Here is a 6,525-nt window from a genome sequence, read left to right on the forward strand (position 1 = left end):
CTTACTCCAAGTCCATTCCTAACTTCCCATGTTGAGAGGACCCTAAGTTTGTCCGTCATACGGTCACATAGAGTCTGGGGAAATTTCCCAAAGAAGGCAAAGAGTACGCCTCCTTGCGGAGTGCCTGACGTATCTATGAATAGATTCTCCTCCTAGTAACGCCTCAACAGTCCTGTTTACCAGGATCTGCTTTATAAGGCGTACGGATTGATTGTCTATTCCTAGTCCCGTCAGCGCATTGATTATCGAGCTTGGTAGGATATTGTTGAACGCACCTTCTATGTCTAGAAAAGCAATGAGTGCGTATTCTTTATCACTAAGTGCCTTTTCGACAAAAGTAGTGATTTCGTGGAGTGCCGTTTCCGTGGATCGGCGTATAGGAAGGGCTGTACCCGTTTGAAACGGCACTCCACGCATGCTGTGATTCCGAGATATCATCTGGGTTTAAAGTAAGATTAATGTGGAGGCTGATTATTCTCTCCATTGTCTTGAGAAGGAAGGACGACAGGCTTATTGGTCTGAAGTCCTTAGGGGTGCAGTGAAATGGTTTTCTCGCCTTGGGTATAAATACGACTTTCGTCCGCAACCACATTGCGGGTACGATGCCTATTCTGAAAATTGCTGAGAAAGCTTTCTTGACCCAAGACCTTGGATTGGGACCGGCTTTAATTAGTTGAGCCGGGACAATGCCATCTGGGCCTGGGGATTTGAAAGGCTTGAAGCTATTTATCGCCCAGCTCAGATACCTGTCACTCAATAGGTATTCAAGTTGGTTAGGGAGGGAGGGGCTGTCCCCCTGTCTCTGCGTTTCCAGGGTTGTTTTTTCTAGAGAGCATCCCGGGAAATGTGCCTCTGTGAGAGATTCTAGGGTTTCTTTGCTGGACGATGTCCAGTTACCTTCTAAGGTTTTAATGTATCCTACTTTTGGTGCAGTTGTTGCGAGGACCTTCCGGAGTCGGGAGGCCTCTGTTGTTTGCTGAATGATCGTGCAGAACTTGGTCCAGGCATTCCTTTTTGCCTAACGAAGTTCTTTGTTATATTGCCTAAAGTTCGCTTTATACGTCTCCCAGGCTGTCTCCGAGTTTGTCTTGCTGGCAAAATTAAAGGCCTTGGTCTTAAAGGGCGCAAGTGTTTGCGACCACCATGGTGGTTTTTTTAACTTGTTATTGCCCGGTCTGCTTTTGGGACAAGCTTTATTGAATGCCCTGGCGCACGCTGCCGTAAACGTGCCCACCATGGCATCCAAGACTTCCCTACTGTCAACGTCCCTTGTTGGAGGTTTCCCCAAGGAACTTTCTAGTTCTTTCCTGTATAACTCCCAGTTCGCTTTTCTCGTGTTGCGTACCGTTAGTCGATTAAAGTTCTCAAAATTGACTACTAATTCTATTTATCGATGGTCCGAGAAAAAGTGTTTCTATAGGACTCCCTATCTAGCAATCTTGTCTGCTAGGGAGTCAGAGTAAAGAGTGATGTCAAGTACTTCCTTCTGTTCTTGACTATGAACGTGGCTTCTGTACCCCTGTTACCCACCAGAAGATTGGAGCCTAGAATAAAATCGAAGATTGACTGACCCCTCTCGTTCGTGTCAGTGCTTCCACACTGATGATGATGGGCGTTAGCATCGCAACCTATGATCAGGTCGATCTTGTGCTTCTTGCTGAAGAAGCAAGAATTCTGTCTGCAAGGACCCAGGGTTCCTGGATGAGGGCCACATCAGCTCCACTCTCGGCGAGGTGGAGTAGGAGGGCAGCTGACGCCGCTTTACTGTGATAGAGGTTTATCTGCAAAATTGTCAGGGACATTCTAACAATTCTCTACCATAGTAACTTCTGCCTCCGTCTCGGAGCTCAGCAGAAAGTCCTTCTCCATTCCGAATCCACTAAGTGCCCTTGCCAAGTAGCTCTCCTCCGAGGTGTATCCACCTCCATCCTTCCAGGATGTCCTCCTCCTCATCCGACATTCCTTCCGGGTGCCCCTCTTCGGTCGGCTCCTCCAAGTCTGACTCTTGCGTGTCTGCCTCCAGTCCGATACCTCCTGGCTTGGTCTTCGCATCGGATTTGTAAATACGGACCGTCTCGTGTTCAAATCCGTACTTCAGCCGGTGCTCCGACCTTTCCAGGGCTTTTACGGTCTCCTCGTTGAGGGTGAGGACGACCTGCCTCCACGACTCTCCAGTCCGCCGTGGAAAGCGTCGGATTGCACACCCTAAGCATAGTTAGGATGGTCTTAGGGTCGGCTGGCTTTTCGGTGAGCCACACTCGCGCCCTTGGTTTGCTTGGGATCTCCCAGTCAACCGACCCTAAGACCATCCTAACTAAGCCACTAGCTTAGCTCCAGGGTAGACCTCTCCAAGCGATGCTACCATACGCTTGTAGGTCTCTACCGATCGCGCGTCTTGGCAGGCAATAACCCTATCGCTACCCTGGTACCATCCTGCGTCTTCGCATTCTGGGGGGGTCCTCCACTTCGCAGCATCTCTTCCACGCAGCGCCCATTCAACTCGTTTACCACTCATCGCCAAAGGTCCTTGGGGATGAACCCATCCTTGGAGCCCATGTCCAGGACTCCAATTAGGGTTCTTTCCTTCGTCACTTCGGCGAACGAGCGGTTGGACGGCTGCGGCTGGGCAGCCTCTTCTTAGCCTGGGGGGCTTCTCCCTTCGTGGACCTCTTTTCACGCTTTGCGCGATCTCCTTGGATCTCCCTTGCCCACTTCATAATCTAGGCCTGGTCCGGGTTGGCTTCGGCCGATGGGTCCGCCCTCATTAGAATGAAGGCGTCTCTTCTCCTGTCTTTATAAGAGCCTTCTCGACGCTGCGTCGAGTGAGACGCTGCCGGACCAGGGTTCGCCTTAGGGGCCCCGCAAGTTGGCTTAGAGGTTGACCCTGGGGTCTTCCTCTCCACGCCGTTCGGTGGTACAATGGCTAGCCCCGCCTTGGTAACCTCCTCCGCACCGGCGCGTCCCGCCTCCAGATGTTGCCCCTCTGTGGGGGGCTTCTCCATCTCAGCAACTCCTTGGCTTTTGAGAACCTTGGAGTTTGACGGGTCACTGACCCCATTTCCGGACTTTTTCGTTCTCCGTTCTACACTTAATTTTTTATTTGAAATGGTAGTGTTTATATTTTGGTCCCACGAGTAGGCGGGAAGGGGTTCGTCCATCATGACATAGCCCTCGGACACGCAGCCTTCGGCATATGCTGTTCCACCTTGGATTGGTGTGATTTAAGGAAGGGAGTGTCCTTCTCTCCACCCGACTACCATTAGCCAGCATCCTCGGCAGAGACATGACCTTACCGGGACCGGTTACCAGCTGTCCTCACGTGGAGATTATAGTCGCACTACCAGCGGTGTACACAGTTACGGCACGCAATTTCTTGCGTGTTGGTCCCCTTCTTGTACCCGTTGGCCGACGGCCATCCCCACAGTAAGCTCGTTAAAAATCTTAGGAATAAATATAGACAGCAAATATAAATGGAACACACACATTGAAAAAACTTATACTTGCAATTCACAAAAAACTAAATATAATAAAATGTTTATCCAGTCTCAAGTTTCACTGCAGCACACACACATTAACCAACGTGGTTAAAGCTACTTTTGTTGCAAAAATAGAATACGGCCTATTCCTATACGAACACGCACCCAAAACCACAATAAACAAAATAAAACCACACCCAAACCGCTATTCGCCTAACTCTCGGAGTTTTCGTTCTACTCCAACAAATAACCTCCTACAAGAAGCCAATATTCCCCCAATAGAATAAAACGAGATCTGCAAACAGCCAAACTAAGAAAAAACCTCATTTATTCCAAAGACACGCCAATACACGAATTCTTAAAAAGTAAGCTTAAAAAGAAATCTCTACCAATTATAGACCGTATAATAAACCTTTGTCAGCAGTTTCATCTACCCTTCGAACCACAAAAACTAAGCAAACTCAAGCCACCCTGGGACCTACCCAACCTTATAGACACATCCATACGAATACATAAAAAAAGCAACACAGCCAAATAAATATACCAGAAACTATACGAAGGCACAAAATCAAACCTTAAATCACACAACTTTATATTCACTGACGTATCAAAAACCGACATTATAACATATCTTCTGTCAAAAAAGTACCGGGACTGGATTAATTAAAACGCCTGTGCTAAACCGATTTCGGAAATTTTTTTTTTGTTATGTTGCTAACACTTTTTTGCATTACTAAGTAAAGTTTGAGAGCGATCTGTAAAGTAGCTTGTTTACAGTCGCTGGTTACGTCAGTCTATGTTCTGATTGCTTGCCATCATTGATTGCTTACCATTCTGATTGGTACGTCATCAAAACGGAAACAAATATCAAAGTCTGAACTCAAAGCAAGACAAAACCATAACTTAATACACTGTAGCCAATGGTACCAATCCATCAACACAAATAGCCACCATATTAGTGACCATTTAGACAAACCCATCAAAACTGGTATAGACTCGACCAAACTAAAATTATCCAACTACGTCTAGGACCCACCAGCCTCACCCACCAACACTATCTGAACCAAATTCCAATACCACCTTGCCCTTTTTGTCAAGGCATCCTCTCCTTACACCACATACTAAACACATGTCCACCTCTCTTACAAACAAAGCAAACTATCTTCCAAAACTCCAACCCGCTACATCTCCTCAATGACCTAAACCCAAAAAACATTGAAAAATACTACTTTTACTAAAAACAACACAATTATACCACAAAATCTAAATATAAATATTTAATAAGACTAGTTGCCTAATTTAAGAAGAATAATGTACAGAATACATAGATAACGACAGAATACATAGATTTATAGATACAAAAATATTAAATTAAGACACAACATGTATATATACCATCCCTTAAGGCCTAAGCACTAACAACTCAAATAGCCGAAGGCCCCAGTAGCCAGCGCTATATCATTAAGCTAGTCCAGCTTTGTAGCTTTGTAAACTTTTCTGTCTTTTATAATAATAATAATAAGGTTCTGATAGTTATCTCTTTGCACCCCATACTATAGCCTTTTCAAAAACTTGGGGGCTCCGAGGTTTTTCCATGTGAGTACATTACTTTTAGACGTGATCGACCTCTATGAAGGAAGGAGTTTTAATTTCGGTAGATTCCCAATTTGCTTCTGAAGAGGTAAAATCACAAAAGTTTGGTTACATTTATTTATTTGCATTAAAATCATTCTGTCCGGTAAATATTTATACATTTCCTGTTCATATATACCTCCTTCATCTGAACCGCGGAGGAGAAGGAGACATCTCCGACCCTATAAAGTATATATATTCTTGATCAGGATCACCTCCTGAGTTGATATGAGCATGTCCGTCTGTCCGTCTGTCCGTCTGTCTGTCTGTCCGTCTGTCTGTTTCTACGCAAACTAGTCTCTCAGTTTTAAAGCTATCGTCTTGAAACTTTGCACACACCCTTCTTTCCTTTCCACGCAGTATATAAGTCGGAACGGCCCGGATCGGCCGACTATATCCTATAGCTGCCATATAACTGATTGATCGGAAATGGTATAACTTTGGTATTTTTAAAGTTAGAGAGTTCAAATTTTAGGTGAGAGCTATTTTTGGCAAAACATTACGACATGCCAAATTTCATAAGGATCGGCCGACTATATCCTATAGCTGTCATATAACTGAACGATCGGAAATGACCCAACTTTCGTGTTTTTGAAGATAGAAAGCTGGAATTTAGTACAGACTCTATTTTTGGTCAGTTGATCCAACCTACCAAATTTCATTAGGATCGGCCGACTATATCCTATAGCTGCCATATAACTGAACGATCGGAAATGGTATTTGGTAGAAATATTATATCAACTTTCGTATTTTTGAAGATAGAAGTTTGCGACTTTTTTTAGATTTTGTATTGTAATAAATTGGAGTATATATTCCTATTCCCATAAGGATCGGCCAACTATATCCGATGTTTGCGATATATATCCGGTTTTAACTGCAAGGGTATATAAACTTCGGCTCCGCCCGAAGTTAGCTTTCCTTTCTTGTTAATCTTATGTGACCTGCTTGTAGTTTTGGGTGACTTTAATATCCCAGAATCTTTAATATCCCTAGATCATATTACCCATGTTAGAAATAGCAGACTATTATTAATAAACCTAACAAATCGTAGGACAATGCTGGGTGTAGCTTTTCTACCGAACCTCATCAATGGTTATATAGATAGCCAGCATTTACTAAAATTTTAATATTCCTAATAGAAGGACTAGAAAATGTAGTCCTCTATTTCTTAGCAATTGTGCATTTGACATATGCACAATACGACCCTCTTACGGTAAAAAAAACGAACCGAAGCAAAACCTAGCGGCATTACCGAAGGGGACAGGGACTTAGGAGGCCTTATTGTTAGTTCTTAGTTTTAAGTTTTTGTTAATAAAGAAACGATTTTGTCTTTTCTATTTAGTTTAATACATCGAGCGCCCCTCGGTCGGGTGTGTCTCTAAGCTTAGAGATGAATGCATGAATTCTAGGTGGTGCA

General features: G+C 44.2%; 1 pseudogene; it reads right to left on the reverse strand.

The window, feature by feature from the left end:
- Positions 1–316: 316 nt before the first annotated feature.
- LOC138926730 (uncharacterized) lies at positions 317–1,237 on the reverse strand (annotated as a pseudogene).
- Positions 1,238–6,525: the final 5,288 nt, after the last annotated feature.

This window comes from Drosophila bipectinata, chromosome 3R (assembly GCF_030179905.1).
Source record: "Drosophila bipectinata strain 14024-0381.07 chromosome 3R, DbipHiC1v2, whole genome shotgun sequence".
NCBI classification, from domain to species: Eukaryota; Metazoa; Arthropoda; class Insecta; order Diptera; family Drosophilidae; genus Drosophila; species Drosophila bipectinata.